This window comes from Atractosteus spatula, chromosome 7 (assembly GCF_055471065.1).
Source record: "Atractosteus spatula isolate fAtrSpa1 chromosome 7, fAtrSpa1.hap1, whole genome shotgun sequence".
Lineage (NCBI taxonomy): Eukaryota > Metazoa > Chordata > Actinopteri > Semionotiformes > Lepisosteidae > Atractosteus > Atractosteus spatula.
The window spans coordinates 59,140,372-59,156,254 of NC_142712.1; positions in this window are offsets into that span (position 1 = coordinate 59,140,372).

The following is a 15,883-nucleotide window of genomic DNA, read 5'->3' on the forward strand; positions in this document are numbered from 1 at the left end:
CTTAGTTTATAACTAAGGGTTGTTGGCTTTCAGGCTTTGAAAACTCTCCAGAGTCTGACACAGGGAGCTTCCTTTGTCAGGTTGGATTTTCCAGGCAGCTTCTGTTACTGGCTTTGGACATTTCTGCAGCAACCTATTTGTGCATTTTCTTTTCAGTGACGGCACATATTTTTAAAATAATTGTCCAGGGCATATTTATTTGACAAATTTACTTCTATTAAATTCCTACTCAAGTTCTGATTTCACAATCCTTTTTATCTTCTACACTTCCCCACATTTCCTCAGTCTGTGACCTCTGGACACGTGGCTCCATTTTCACCATCAGGGCGGTGGGCTTTGGGACCAGGATTGGGAACTCCTGATGTACTGTAAATGCAGATAAATTCAAGATAAATCTATCCTGAAAGAATGAAATAGAGTTTCCTTTTCGATTTTTCAGGGTTATCAGAAAGTACATTTCTACACGAGTACTGAACAAGTTTCTTTCCATTTTCTGAAAACAGAAGACAAATACAGGAAGTTCCTGTACATGGGAAAGGTGAAATCACTGAAATAACCTTTACTTAGATTTGAAAAAAGATAGATTTCCTTGGAAGAGTGAGTAGACATAAGAAAAATTATAAAATAGATTATACCATTTGGCTCATCTTGTCCCTTTCTGAACTTAGGAACATACTCTATACAGCGAGGAAAGTTTTTCACTTTAAAACTGCCCCATGTGGTTGCTTTCAAATGAGAAGCTTAGTATGTTTTAAAAGCTTTGAGCATTTACCATTTATCATAATGCCAAATGCCTGCATAATCTAGGAGCTATTTGCACATATGGTCCCCTTTGATTTCTTAGCTCTAACTAAAGGCTTGACTAAAGGCTGTTCTCTTAAACGTCAATGCACACAAATCAGCTGTTACTTATGATTAAGTCACATGGAAATTTTTATATAATAATAATAATAATTGCTTACACTTCCATAGCACTTTTCTGGACACTCCATTCAAAGTGCTTCACAGGTAATGGGGACTCCCTTCCATCACCACCAATGTGCAGCCCCGCCTGCATGAGGGTATTTAATTAAATAAGATAAAATACTGTATCCTGTGGGCTCAGAATGCCTTTAGCCCAGCAGGTGTTAGTGGACTGTCAAATAAACAAGATGTAGTGTGAGAAAAATACATCTAGTGGTCAGTTCCGGTGTTTTTTCAATGCTGGTCAGATGCACCCTGCATTTCCAGCAATAAAAAATGATTTGGTTTATGAATCTGAATGTCTCTGATGGAGATCAGTTTGCTTTATGACTTCCTAGTCACTTACAAAAAATAGGTCCGAGCCAGAGTATTCTGTTACAAGGGGTGCAGAAAGCAGCTCCGATATACTGTACAAATATCTCTATTCTACAGAGCCCTTAAAGCAAGGTTTCATCAGAGGTGCATTCTACTGCAGAAATAATGTAACATTTTAGTGTTTCTTATGCTTGAAGGCACGTGCACATGGCTCAGGTGAGCTGGCTGAAAGTCCTTGTTTGGCAGAGAAGAATGGGGAGACCCTGGTGGCTGCAGCTCCCCAGACAGAGGTCTTAGCTGTGACGTGGATCTCTGTTGGCTCTGGTGCCCTTAGAGCCAGGCTGTGGGAGATGCCGGGGGCAGAGGGGAGAAATGTCACTGAGGAAACACAAATCGAGGCTGACAACTGGTGTGGAAAATATGTTTTCTCTGACCCCAGGAACCTTGATATTTTCCCAAGTCAGATGTAACATGTCAGCTAGCTGGGGGGTAATGTTGGGACTATTTAAAGAGACCAGGCCACAGGATTACATCATAGCCAGATCTTTCTCCTTCCTGTCCCCTTCGTCAGGCCAGCTATGACTCCCTATGACCACTCTGATCTGGCTGTACAATTCAAAAGTGGGAATTTGTCGAATCCAAAATTCAGAACTGTCTGTTGTCCTGCTTTCCTAGGTACATTTTTTCTCATTTTATTGCTTTATTGATTTTGCCTATATAACTAAGCTGGTTATAACTAAGCTAGTATGGTCAAGGTTTCCAACCATACTGGAAGCCAGCTCCTATAACATTTTGTTACTATGAGGTCTGTTTACATTTCACTGCACGCATGAATGGACAGCACAGTCAGCTAATTAAACAGGAGACAGGAGCTAAATTAACAGCATATATTTAGACTCTCCAATGAAGTGAGAGTGGCTTTGCTCAGTTCTCGGAACAGGGCCACTATTGGCAATAACAACTGATGTGTTATATCAATTCGCAAAAAGATTGTGAGAGACAGGAACAAGCTTCTGAGGCATACCATTGAAACTGATACCCCAGCGTCTGATGCCCTGGTGTTCAAAACCCCAGCGTCTGATGCCCTAGCTTCATGAAATGGCTGTGTGACAGCCTCAGATTAATTGCTACCAGCAAGTAAATCAGCTAGTGGAGCCAATTGGCCTTCTCTTATTTGTAACCTCTCTTATGTTCTGATAAGCCTTGGCTGTAGAGGATTCTGACACTGGTTTTGCTAACACTAATAATGTGTGGCTACACATCAATACAGTAGCTGATGCCATTTATCAAGTTAGATGTAATAATCAACAGATCCAACTCTACCCTCCCATGAAGAATATGCATACATTACAAAAAACAAACACCCGCTTGACAATTCAAAAGGCCAAGCGATGTACAACTCCAGCTCACAGCATGTCTTATACTTACCAGGGTCACAAGGATGGAAAAGATTTAGAGAGCTACTGTAACAATGCATTGAAAGACATGAAGAAGGTGAATAGATAGACTGAATAAATAGTGCTGTGACTATAAATCTTTCGGTTCTGTCAGGATTTTTTTAACAGATTGGGCCAACATTATAATAAAAAACAATGCACTTGTACTGCTAGAATAAGTACTGCCACCCTTCATATACAGTGCTTCTCATTTTGTAAGTCCTGTCTTCTCTTTAATCCTAATCTCCCTCTCCACCTTGTTCACAGACTTTATGATGACATTGTTCAATTCTGAACGGCAAGGGCTACAGTCTTGCAGAGTCTCTTAATAGAAAAAAGATAATAAGACCAGTTAGGTACAGTAATTCAGAAATCAATTTGCTCACACAGGTCCTGTCCTGCTAAGGGTACTGTGTTCAGAAAGAACCTTCCCTGCAGATCTACTGTGATGGTTCCACCAGTGTAAACATCATGCTGTCTATGCCAGAAAGAACCCCATTACCAGTAAACAACAACAGCACTTAAAGCTGTCAGGAGCCATTTGAACATATTAATTAAGATCTGATCTGAACTGGAATCTGTATCTATGTATAGCTCCATCTCAAACTGACAAAAGTAATTGTCTGTGTACCCTAATGACGGTGTAATGCTTAAAAACATTGACACTTATTCTTTATTACAATAGAATCTAATTATTGTACTTTTTCATTTGATATGAATTTAAATGCTGGAAAAAAATATAGCTGGACATTTAGTAGCAGGTTTTTCCTTTTAAAGTAGATGGGAAACATGCTGTAAAATTAGCCTACCTTCCATTTCAGCCGACTGTATTTTCATTCTGTTTTGTTGAACATGACCAGATTTATCTCACATTTGCAAGGAAATACCCTTGAACTATTTTAGTCTTCTCTTTAATTGCACATTATGCAGGAGAATTTCTGTTATTTAGCAAGAAATTCTATTTTAAAAAGCTGTTTCATTAAAGGTTGGTGGAAGTTGACTCCTAACTGGCTTGGTTGACCTGATCACCTGATTCAAACTCTCCATTACTCAAGACCTCTGCAAACCTCCTGTTAATTTCGGTCAAAAGGTGTGACTGGGATTCAGATAGACATGCCAGAAAGGCACTGTTTACAGATGAGCAATTGCCAAGTTCATGTGCTTGTTTGGATGCGTAATTGTTTGCTCTGTTGTGTAAGAACGAATTCTTACACGTCAGGGCAAACAGGGCGCCTGCTCAGCCATGATCTAGCGACAGACAGCAGTGCACGGTCCTGCTCCCTCCGCGCCGCGTGAGGAGAGTGAGTGGCGCTGGCCGTCACCCTGTCCTGCCACAGGGGGCCCAGGGCCAGAGGCACAGAGGCAGTAACATGTGCCGCTTCCATGGCATCAAGCGGGCAGCTGGGCTCTGCCTCATCCTGCCCAGAGCCCCAGGATCACTGTCCCGCTGAACGTGAAAGGACAAAACTGCTAAGGACAAAAATGAGCCAAAACGTCAGTTTCCGCAGGAAACTGTGAAGAGTTTGGAGAGTAGACCTGATCAAACAATTCTTCCTGTACTATCTGCCTGTACTTTGCTCTACTCATTCTTCCTTTAATCCTAACAAGCTTCCCAGAACCTGCTGAGGAGAAGCACACCCACAGCATGATGCTGCCACCACTGTGCTTGACTGCAGGGATGGTGCTGACTGGGATATGTGCTGTGTTGGGTCTGTAATGCTTTGCAATAGCACCAAAAAGTTCCAATTTGGTCTCCTCTGAACATCTCTTGCCAGATACTCGCAGGATCACTCAGGTGTTTTACAAACACCATGCAGGCTTTGACACAGCTTATTTTTAAAAATGGCACCTGTCTTGCCTTTCTGCCATACGGGCTAAATTTATGAATTTCTCTGGATATTGCTGACTGTTGCACATTTCTTCCCGTCTCAGCCCTTGAAGTATTTCTGATGATTGTGAGTATTTTTGATGATTGACTGTTTTTCTTAACTCTTCTCCTGATATTCTTGGAGTTTATCCAAGAATACCTGTTGAGATTCTCTACATGCCCAAGGGTCCTCACAGAAACAGGTGTTTGCTTTCTGAAACCATGAGAACCACAAAGAAAGAGGCCACTGAACTAACTGTACTGTGTGGCTCATTAAGGTAGTTTTATGTGGCTAAATTAATATAGGCTTGCCAAAGCAAAGGTTTGAATACTTATGCAATCATGTCTTTTCCATTTTTCTTTCATATTAATTTCTTTCTTTTTGTTTTTTTTTTGTTTTGAATGTGTGGAGTAAATTGTGTATATAACAAATATTAAATGCTACGTCATGTCTCATGACAGTAAACTTTCAAGCACCAAAATATGAAATCTGTGTGAGAATCTGAATACTTTGGCAACCCTCCTTGGGACTGAAGACAAGCAATAAAAATCCATGATTCTGATAAATCAAATCTGCTGCTTTCATTATGGTAATTATAGAATTAACCTACAGGCCCTCAGTAAAACTGGAAGAACAGTGAAGCGGAAGGAGGAAGGGATGAGCAGATGAGTCTTCCTGAAAAGAGAGAGAGCTATAAATAGTGAGACACCCACCATAGGCTCTAATCCTGTCTGCTGAGGAAGGGAAGATTAGGTCCCGTGCAGAGGCTGGTCTGTGTGTGTACAGACCACCTGGACTGACAAGTGCAGATGATTGGTGCTTCGTTTTCTGTTTACTGATGGGAATTACCATGGGAATTGCCCTTATTAATAATAATACTTTGCAATTTCATAGTGCATTTCACCCCAAAGCACTTTGCATATAGGTGAGGATCCACTTTGTCCACAGCTGGAGTGCAGCCCAGCTAGTGTGACATGTGGCCACTATTTTACACCAGCAGCCCCACTACATAGCAGATCAGGTACAGAAGTAAGAAACTGCTTTGGTAAAATTAAGGGAAAACATTAAGAAGGCAAGATACTCAAGATCTGAGAGGAATTTAGCCAGGACACAGGGACTAACATCCCTGCTCTTCCAAACTTGCCGTGGGATCTTTAATGACCCAGTACGTCAGGAAAGCGGCTGGAACCACCTCTTCCTGCAGAACCACACTGGGACTGACTGACAGTCAGTGACTGACTGATCTTGACTGACAGTTGTTCTCCAGAGTACCTGCAGCTTCTACAGCAGCAAACTGGATTTACTTAGAGGCCTCCCATCCCAGTATAGACCAGGCTCAGCTTTTCCTAGCTTCTGAGATAAAGCTTCACTCTGCAGAGTAACTCTGCAGCCCTGAAACCTTTTCATCATATTCTCCTTGCAGGATCATGAACACCTACTGACCAAAATCCTGCCAATGACCAAGCCCACGTGCAAAGTGCCCGAATCCTGGATCAAGCTCGTCCAGTCTTCCGGGCTCAGAGAACTGCTTGCTGCAGCGTCTGTCCCTGCTGTGTTTGTTTTCAGAGGCCCCAGGAGGCTGTCTAGCTGACCTACTTCACTGTGAAATTTTTCACACCAGCTTTGACATGTTTATCTACAATTGACTGCTTAGTGACTTACACACACAGCATCTTCTTCACCAGAACAGTGTCCAAACTACATTGCGCTCAGCCCCTTGTACAGCTACTCCTGCCCAGCTCTTGAGTTAGGGGCTACTCTGCTGCTCTTCACAGAGCAGGTAATGTTGCACAGCCCAGCAGCCTGCCAGCACATTTCCGGGAAGTGGGAGGTAAGATAACTGATCTTCGCCAATAACACTGAAGAAACTTGTTCACTGTTCAGAAACATTCTCTCTCAAGTCATCTGGGACAGACTGATACCTGCCTGATTTGAGTACATCTTGCACCTGTTGTTTATAGAACATAAGAATGATTGCACATGAGAGAAAGCTTCAAATAAATAAAGAACAGAAGAAAGAACATGTAAACTAGCACAAGCCATGGAAAAGCTGTAAGTGAGCAATGCAAAAAACAAACGTTTTGATTGCCTCTTATATATGTGTTTTTTTTAAGATCCTGAAACCTTTCTTTCCTCCTTGATTTCTTTCAGACTCCTGGAAACTGGCAAACGTATTACAAAATCTATACAGAAAGATATATATTCATTTCTTTTAAACACAGTTTCTAGCTTTTTTTGCTTTAAAAGGAATTGTTAAAGAAAATACCTAGGAAAAGTGTTTAAGAGATTCACTGCTCTTCTTTTCCACTGAAATTAATAAAGCAGTGTGATCCACGCAGGAAAGGGAAACTCAGATGTCTTTGACTGCTAAACATCAGCACACACCTTTTCGGATACCATGTTTAAGTGTGTTGCTAAAATAGAAAACATGTTACAGCAGTGATTCATAAAGAGTTCACCATTGTCTTTGTTTCCCTCTACGAAGACTGCGAATGATTCATTAAGTATACATTCCACAAGCGCAATTTCCCTTAATATATGAGAATTCTTTAATTAAACATTCAAATCAAGCTGCCTTTACATTAGAAATCAGATTAACTCTAATCAGAATAATGGAAGATCAGCTTTTCCAAGTCAATGAGGTTGGCATTAAGTAATCTCCATAAAGGCCCCCTCAAGGCTGCTGTTCAGAATATTTCTGAAATCACAAAAGACAGAAGGAATAATGCAATATTAAATCCAGTCTGCATGGAAACACGGTATTGTGTTGTCATGGAGGGTTAACTCTGCTGGCTCACAGATCTTGGGTTCTAAATTTGATTCTGTCCTGGTGCATCTTTTATGTGAAGTCTGAAATTTCCTTCTTTGTCCAAGTGAGATTTATTTGGTTGCTTTATATCCTGCAACCTCCTGCAGATGTGCTGACTAGGTTAGTTGGTGTCAGTAAATTGTCCCTGTGTGTGCCCTGTGATGGACTCTTGAATGGACCTAATTACAGGAGGCACAGTGGCATGATGGTCAAGGCCACTACCTCACAGATCTTGACTTCCTCATGTTTACTTAGGTGCTCTGCTTTTCTCTCACCTTCCACAGACAGGCTGCTAGGCTGGCTGGTGTGTCCCAGGTGTGAGTGTGTATTCTGCCACAGATGAGCGTGCTCACCACAGTCTTGTCCTACTTTGCATCCTGTGTCTGCTGGGTAAGGCTCTGGTCCTCTGTTCCATGGTCACTAATCATCAAAAATAAAACACCTGCAAACAGGTAAATTACATTAAGAAAACACTACAGTTCTTCATTTAGAATATCAGAGTCAAAATAATGAGTCACATAATGAGTGTTTATTTCCTGTGTATTTTATTTTTTAATTTACTTATGTAGACGGTAAATGAGAAGATCCTAAAACTGCACACATTCATCTCTGCTGTGTAAGAGCTAAAGGCATTTGTTTGCTTCATTTGGCTGGCCGTAGAAAACTGTGTCAGACAAATCCAGAACATCAAAACGTCATTTTCAGCCTTCAGAGACACAGTGGTGGATTTGAAATCTACAGTTGCGGGTGAGGAGATATGAACCCTCCACATTGTGAAGTCATTAAAGATCCATAATCCCTGATTTTAAAGCTGCTTATGATGCGTGCCTGTCACAACCATCTCAAAAACATCACATCCTTGTTGCCAGGGTTACCAGTTGTCCTGTAGTGCTTGTTGTGGCCTATTTGAAGAGGCCTGCTTTTTCAGGTTAGGTAGCCTCTAATGGAAGTGTTTCCATGAGGTTCAGCGAGGACATTAACCTTAGAGAAGTGAGTAAATAACATGAATTAAAATGTTTGGAAAGTAAAATACTGTAGCGCTCTTGGGTTCACATAGGTATGCACCCTCGCCACTGCCACCTCAGGTCGGCCCCCCACCGCTAGGGAGATCTACCTGTAGCTCAACTGGCTGGGTCCCTGCTGAGTGATGCTAGAGGCCTGGGTTTGAGTCCCCAGTGGTGGGGGGCTGACCTGAGGTGGCAGTAGTGAGGGTGCATACCCACGTGAACCTGAGAGTGCTACAATATGCACATTTACTCATCTCGTGCCTAACAGCAACTTGCCTTAGAAGAGGGAGACACACTTCTTTACAAAGGAGTTCAAACAGAACAATCTTGCACCTTCTTTAATTCTAGTCTTACTTCCAGGCTCAGTTAGTTTTTTTTGTCCAGTGCTGTTACAGTATTACCACATTGTCTTGGCGAGGGAGATTTTATCACCATTAACGATCAGTAAGGGAAAATTAGATGAGTTCACCTCAAGGCCTTGTCCAAGCAAACAGAATTAAGGAAATGAGCTTTGAAGACGCCAAAAGAAGAAAAACAATTGTGCATAATTTAACAAAAATAAGTTTACATCTGAAAAAAAAAATCAACCTCCAAGCACTTTAATTTATGCAATGCTATTTTCTCTCCGGCACCATTGGCCACAGTTGAGTCGGGATGATTAATTCCTGCCGTGTTTCCAGGGGAAACAGCCTCCATCAGCAATGTCACCGCGGGACACCCCGCGCAAGGACTTTCGTATCAGCCAGGCCTCGCTTGCAGTGTCAGATCTGACTGCTTCAGTCAGTCCCCAGCACCGCTCAATTTATTCCTGTGTGGATGGGGGAGAGCGAAGCGCTCATAATTGCATGAATTCACCGACCCTGACGAGGGCTGCTTTTCTGAGAAAGCGCTGCTCATCGGCGCTGTCATCTGCCGTGCGCTCACGGAATCACCCGGCGAGCTCCGGGAAGCGCCGGCCCTCCGTGACCGGGCCGAGGCCGGACGGCGTGTGGAGACACAAATCGAGAACAGCTGGCGCTTGCTGGGGATCTCACAGTAACAGGGTCCGTGAAAGACGGTGGATATAGACTGTGGTCATGTCCGTTGAGTGCCTGAAGGTATACTACTATTGCGCTCATCTGTTTCTTCCCATCAGTCTCCAGTTTCAGCTAATTCTCTTCAGTTTTTTGGGGGATATTTATATGATTAACAGTCGAGCTGTGACCGTTTGCCTTCATAGGTTCTGTCCTTTCTGATTTGTGTTTCTTGTGTTACGTTACGGCTGTGTGTTCTCATGTTAGGATATTTACTCTCTGTATCCGTGTGTGATACGCGCCCGTGAAATATCCTGCCTGTTTTAAGGATATTGATATTTACTGTATCGGGACCGGGTCACGTTTTGTGCTGGGTCATAGATCGTACTCTCGCCAGACCAGAGTCCCAGGCACATGTGCCAGTATCCTCTTGCCTCGTACACTGGTCTGACCTCGCATTGCACGAGCAGTAAAGCCACCACCAGCAACTGGAGATGACCAGACATCCCAAGTCTCCCGGAAGTGCTCCATAATCCCCCGGAAATTAAATTTATTTAATTTATATTATTATTTAATTATTTAATATGACCTTGAGCCATCTGAGAATCTGCTAAATAAGCCGCCTCTATGTCTAACGAAAGTTTGCACAGAAAGTGAGATTATTCAACTGGACTGGTGAGTTATAGTATCTATATTGCATATATATGATAGTATCTATCAGCGACTTATTTCATTATATAGCTGTGATTTTTTCAAGGGGGTCCATAAGTTTTCACGGGGTGGACACCCCCTCCCCCCTCCCTGAAATCAAGTTTTCATAGTTGGGATGTCTGGATGAGGGACCTGAAATTCACAGAATATCCTGTCTTGAAAACTGAGGTTTGCATGTTTAAATCTTCTGAGTAAATGTCTAGCTTCTTTTGGCCATAATTAATACAAGTTTTATTTACATTATAATGTTTATAATTGTAGTACGTTGTTTAGTCCCAGTTATGTTTATTTTTCTTAACCAGACTACAGTCTCTAAGACAAGAGAGTGTTCAGTTTTACGTTGCTGCCTGTGAGTCTGTGTGGTGGGACACAGTTCAATCTCTTTTTGAGATTAGAAGAGGATGCTTTCCTCGTCATGTGAGTACGGTTGAAATGAAAGGCTGGTGCTTTTAGCTCTGAAAATTGGTGACCATTTTAAGACAATAATAGTCAGAAGTGCAGTGTGCTGTTTGGGGTAAGTGTTTCTGGGGTTTCTTGCCTGATTCTGTTCAGTTTATTTCCATTTAACTTGAATTTATATAGCAAAGAAAACACCTTATTTCAGGTGACGAACTTTATAACTCAGCTGTGTATCTTGTTGGAATATGTGATCTTGTGCTTCACTTCAGGAAGAGAACAGAGCTCCTTAAATCTGCAGGTATCAGCCTGTGTACGGAAGATGATCCTTTAGTATTGTCATATTAAAGTTTATTTCTTACAGTTTGAAAACATTAAAAAAACAGGGATTGGTGCCTTCATTTTGTATTAGAAATACACCTGTATGTCTAGAAATATCCATGTCAACAGACAGTTGCTAAGGAATGGATAGGCCCAACGCTATACCACATTTGGGCACAGACCTTCTATCCCAGTGTGCCTTGGATCATTCACATAACATCCTCTCTTTCCCCAGAAATTCGTCACGGCTTCACATAGATTTAAATTTGTGAAAACTGCAAACATACAAGTTAAAATGGATGAAACAACAGTGAATTGTATTAGTCTCCCAATAGGTTAACAAAATGATACAGTTTAAAAATCAAAATCCTCATTCTGAGGACAAGATTGACACTTCAGCACATCAGAAGCTTCCATTTAGTAGTTAAAGGTTTGTTACCACACATTCTGAGGCTGATGTCATCACTTCTATCCCTGAGAGATGGGATCTGTCAGGATATGTTTAAATGAATCTCTGCAGCTTGGATTGTCATGTAAATGCTGTGAAATGATAGGTTCTGACTGGTCGAAAAAACAGGAGTTTGAGAGAAAAACAGAATAAATTTAAAATAGCTAATCAGTGTTGTTTAAAACGTGAATGCCTTTATCTGAGTATGAAAGTATCCCAATCCTTGTCACATCTCCACTTTACTCTTGGTTTTTAGAGAGAGGTTTTGTAAAAAAAAAACTCCTGTTATTTGTTTCTAGTCCTGATTGTTGCCAGGGGTGCGCAATGTGACCTTACTCATCTCCATGGGGCTCCCTGCAGACGTTTCTCAAGGGGTTTCAACTCGGCAGTTTTAATACAGACATTTACATAAATAAACAGGATATGTACCTGATTGGATCTGTGTTTCTAATTATGATCTTGACATGTTATGGTAAAGATCACCTCCAAATGTTGCGAAATGAGCAGCAGTTATTAATTTGATCATGAATATTTCATTTAATCAGCACCGAGAGGTGAATGGCAATGTGAGTGTGAGGCTGTTGCTCTGGTTCAGTTCAGTTGCTCCAGATACTCAGATGAGCCGTGTTGTCCCACACTCAAACCCTTTCCAGCAGTATCACATCTCCCCGCACTGCCTGTTTATTAGTGCTCTCAGAGCAGTGGTTTAACGGTGCATCAGGATTATATCTCACTAATGCAATAGGAGACCTGTTTGGGGCAATGTTAAATCAGACATTAGAAAATGAACAGCAAAGGTCCACAGAAAAAACACACTCAGCCCTCAGGCAAGAATCTCCTATTTTTAACTGTAACCCCCAGTGACACAGGGAGCCACATTCTAGTTTTCATCCCAGCCCCCTGTGGCTGATCGCCTGAATAACCTTCTCCTTGGCCTGCCAAGGTCCACCTCTCCCTTCTCCCAGATTAACCCTCTAGACATCCCCTGGGCGCCGCATACTGTCCTTGTGTGTGCTGTGTGTTAAATTCACTGCCCCTGTGTATGCCGTGTGAAATTCGCTGTCCCTGCGTGAGTTGTGTTCAATTCGCTGCCCCTCTGTGTACTGTGTGTTACATTTGCTGCCCCTGTGTGTGCCTTGTGAAATCACTGTCCCCGTGTGTGTTGTGTTACGTTTGCTGCCCCTGTGTGTATTGTGTTAAATTTGCTGTCACTGTGTGTGTTGTGTGTTAAATTCAGTGCCCCTGTGTGTGCTGTGCATTAAATTTGCTGTTCCGGTGTGTGTTGTATTAAATGCGCTGTCCCTGTTTGTGCTGTGTGTTAAATTCGCTGTCCTTGTGTGTGCTGTGTGTTAAATTCGCTGCCCCTGTGTGTGCTGTGTGTTAAATTCACTGTCCTTGTCTGTGCTGTGTGTTAAATCTGCTGCCCCTGTGTGTGCTGTGTGTTAAATGTGCTGCCCCTGTGTGTGCTGTGTGTTAAATGTGCTGCCCCTGTGTGTGCTGTGTGTTAAATTTGCTGCCCCTGTGTGTGCTGTGTGTTAAATGTGCTGCCCCTGTGTGTGTTGTGTGTTAAATTCGCTGCCCCTGTGTGTGCTGTGTGTTAAATTCGCTGCCCCTGTGTGTGCTGTTTTATAGTCACTCCTGCATCAAGTGAGTGAGGCAGTCTGAGCTGTGATGCCTTCGTAGTGCAGAGACATTCCTCTAGCCTCCTCTCAGATATCTCTTCTGCTTCTCTTTGGGATTGAATTGGCTTGTATGTCCCACTGAGGGTTAAGGTTTATATCTAACAGTCCAAATCTTTGTGAATTTTTCATAAATCATTTCAGTGTTTGAGAAGCGGAGCCAGACATTCTAAGATTTATCAGTGGATTCATTCTAGAAGCTCTCAGGTGTTTTGTTTGAAAGAGTTACAGTTCCAGGATTGCCAGGTACTCTCCTGAATGGCTGGAAACTTCCAGAACCCAACTGTCACGAAAGGCAAGACCTGATTCCCCCAGGACCTGATGTTCGCATGTGGGGGACCCCATGTCCCAAACAGACTAGGCATTTATGATCAGAGGGGAGGAAAATGTGATGTATTATATTAACTACGTCAACTCCTTTAATGGGCAACAACCAGCAGGAATCTACAGTAGCAGGGCAGCTCTGCGTGCTGTGAGCTGGTGTGGCAGAGATCTGACCCTGACAGTAGGGCAGCTGGCTTCAGCATGCTTCTAAAAAACAGATTATCGTCAGGTCAGTTACAGGGACGTGAAGCTTCAGAAAAGTGCAATCAAAAAGATAAACATCACACAGACCATGGTGGATCCTTCCACATGGGTTGGACAGTTAATTGGTAGTGAAGGGAAAGTGTTGTGTGTTACTTGTGAATATGTGCTGCTCACAGGACCTCAAGAGTAAAGGGCTATTTCAACAGCAGCCACCCATACCCACATATCTTCATGAAAGAAAAAAATACCCGGACAGGCCAGTGATCAATACCAAGCTGAAAGCATTTTCATTAAAAAAAAATATCTTAAAAACAAATAATTTTGTGGCTCCAAGTGTGTTTGCATTTCCCTTTTGTAATATTTTTTCTCATTTCTGTGAGCAGCTCCTTTCTGGCCCGAATGTCCTGAGAACAGACAGGCGCACCCGGCTGACAGATAACACGCGTGCCACAGGCGTCGCGCTAAAGACCAGACTGTGAACCGCAGGTTACAAAACTGACAGCAGATACTCGTCGGCGGAATCTCGTTAGTCACAGGAATGTCAGTACTGCTTCCTTCAGGACGCGGGTGCGAGATGGGGTGCAGTCTGGGCAATAATGAGGGTGGACGGACAGCTGCCCCCCGTTCATGTAGTGACCATGATAATGTGCTATTCTGGATTCAAATATTCAATTTCAAAAAGTATTCTAAATATCGCCATAGGTTTAAATTGGCACCGGTACACCCATCTGAATCTCTGATTAATCGTTGATAATGACACTTCCAGCTCTCCGTGATGTCGATCGGCTGGAAGAGCTGTGAGCAGCCTTTCTCCTCATACCATCTCAAGGGCCACAGCAGTGAGCAGCACTGGCAGTTCACAACCTCGGATCACAGCGTCAGTAAGATGAGCAAGGAATTAAAGTTTCCTGCAGTTTCAGTTTTGTCTGACTCCAGCTGTTATCACTGCAATCGTTTTTGAAAGCTCCTCAGTGCAGACCTGGATTCTGAAGGAGTTCTTGTGGATTACGAGTTGTACAACAGCACAACATCAGGAAAACGTATCCAGAGATCAGGGCTGTGTTGAAAACCAGGGGAGGAATGTCTGCACCAGCTCCCTGCTCGTGAGTGCTTGTGCATGTTATAAAGTCAGGTTAAATTGTCAGCTTTTCTGACATAAATACCAACTCCTGCAAAGTGCAAGTGCAAGTGCCTGGTGCTTGACAGTTTGCGATCAGGTTACTGAAAGGTCACGACAAATCAATAACAATTATTTTAGACATCTGTCTTGTGGGTTTCATCAATACTGACATCTAGCTTTGGGTAGTTTTAAAAATACTCTCGACATGCAGTCATAACTGCCAGCAGGGAGATGCCCTGAGTCTGTGGGGAGAAGTCGCCACCTGCTGGGACACTGTAGAACTACAACAATAGCTGTTTGACTTGAATATGAAAAGAACTGCGAAACTGATTCCTGTATCACTGAGCTTTTAGAGCCTCCTTATCATCATGATGATGATGATGAATGTTCATTGGCTTTCATTGTGCCGTGCGCTGTGTGACGATAACTTACCCCAGGTAAATCTATTCAGATGGTAGACCCTGTAGCAGCTGAAACACACTGTATCCCTGCCTGCGGGCGTGTCAGATCCCTTGAGAACGGATGTCGGAGTATCCCACTCCTGCACCCTGTTCCTGCTGATTTTCATTCAGCGTCCCTCTGGTACCTGATCAAGTGACCTGGCTAATTGGATCTCTTCCTTTTCAGCTCTTAAACTACTAGGTAGTTTATTTAGAAAACAGTGAAAATATTTAATAAAATAAAGTTTTTGTTCATATAAGGATTTAGATAAGCAACTCAGTGCCCATGTGAAATGAAATCTACAGAGACTTGAAGTTACTTAGGACAGGATTGTAAATCCTGATTTTACTGTTTTATTTATATAGAAGTTTATTTTTAGCTAGCAATTTATTATTTCGGCTTCTACACGGTAGGTTCTTATTTTGAGGAATGTAATGCAATATTTTTCTCATTAAAAATGTATGGTAGTTTAATAGGGTACCCTGACTGCAAGCTTCTGTGCGACCTCTTTTACTTTATTAGGGGACTTCCTTCCTTGTTGAAAGACCCGAGGTGACCTGGAAGCTGTCTGCTTCCTTGTTCTGCATATTCCCAGTATGGTTCCAGAGACCCAGTTTGCTGGGCTGTAACGGACTGTCCTGATGTGCCTGTTGACCCAGACTGCCCACTCCTTCTGACCTCTTCTGTAATCTTGTGTTGTGTTGTGTTGCGTTGCTTTATTGTTACGTTAGTGGTGTTAGTGGGGCCAGCAGGGGGTGCTCACCCTGTGGTCTGTGTCGGTCCTAATCCCCCAGTATAGTGATGGGGACACTATACTGTAAATAGGCA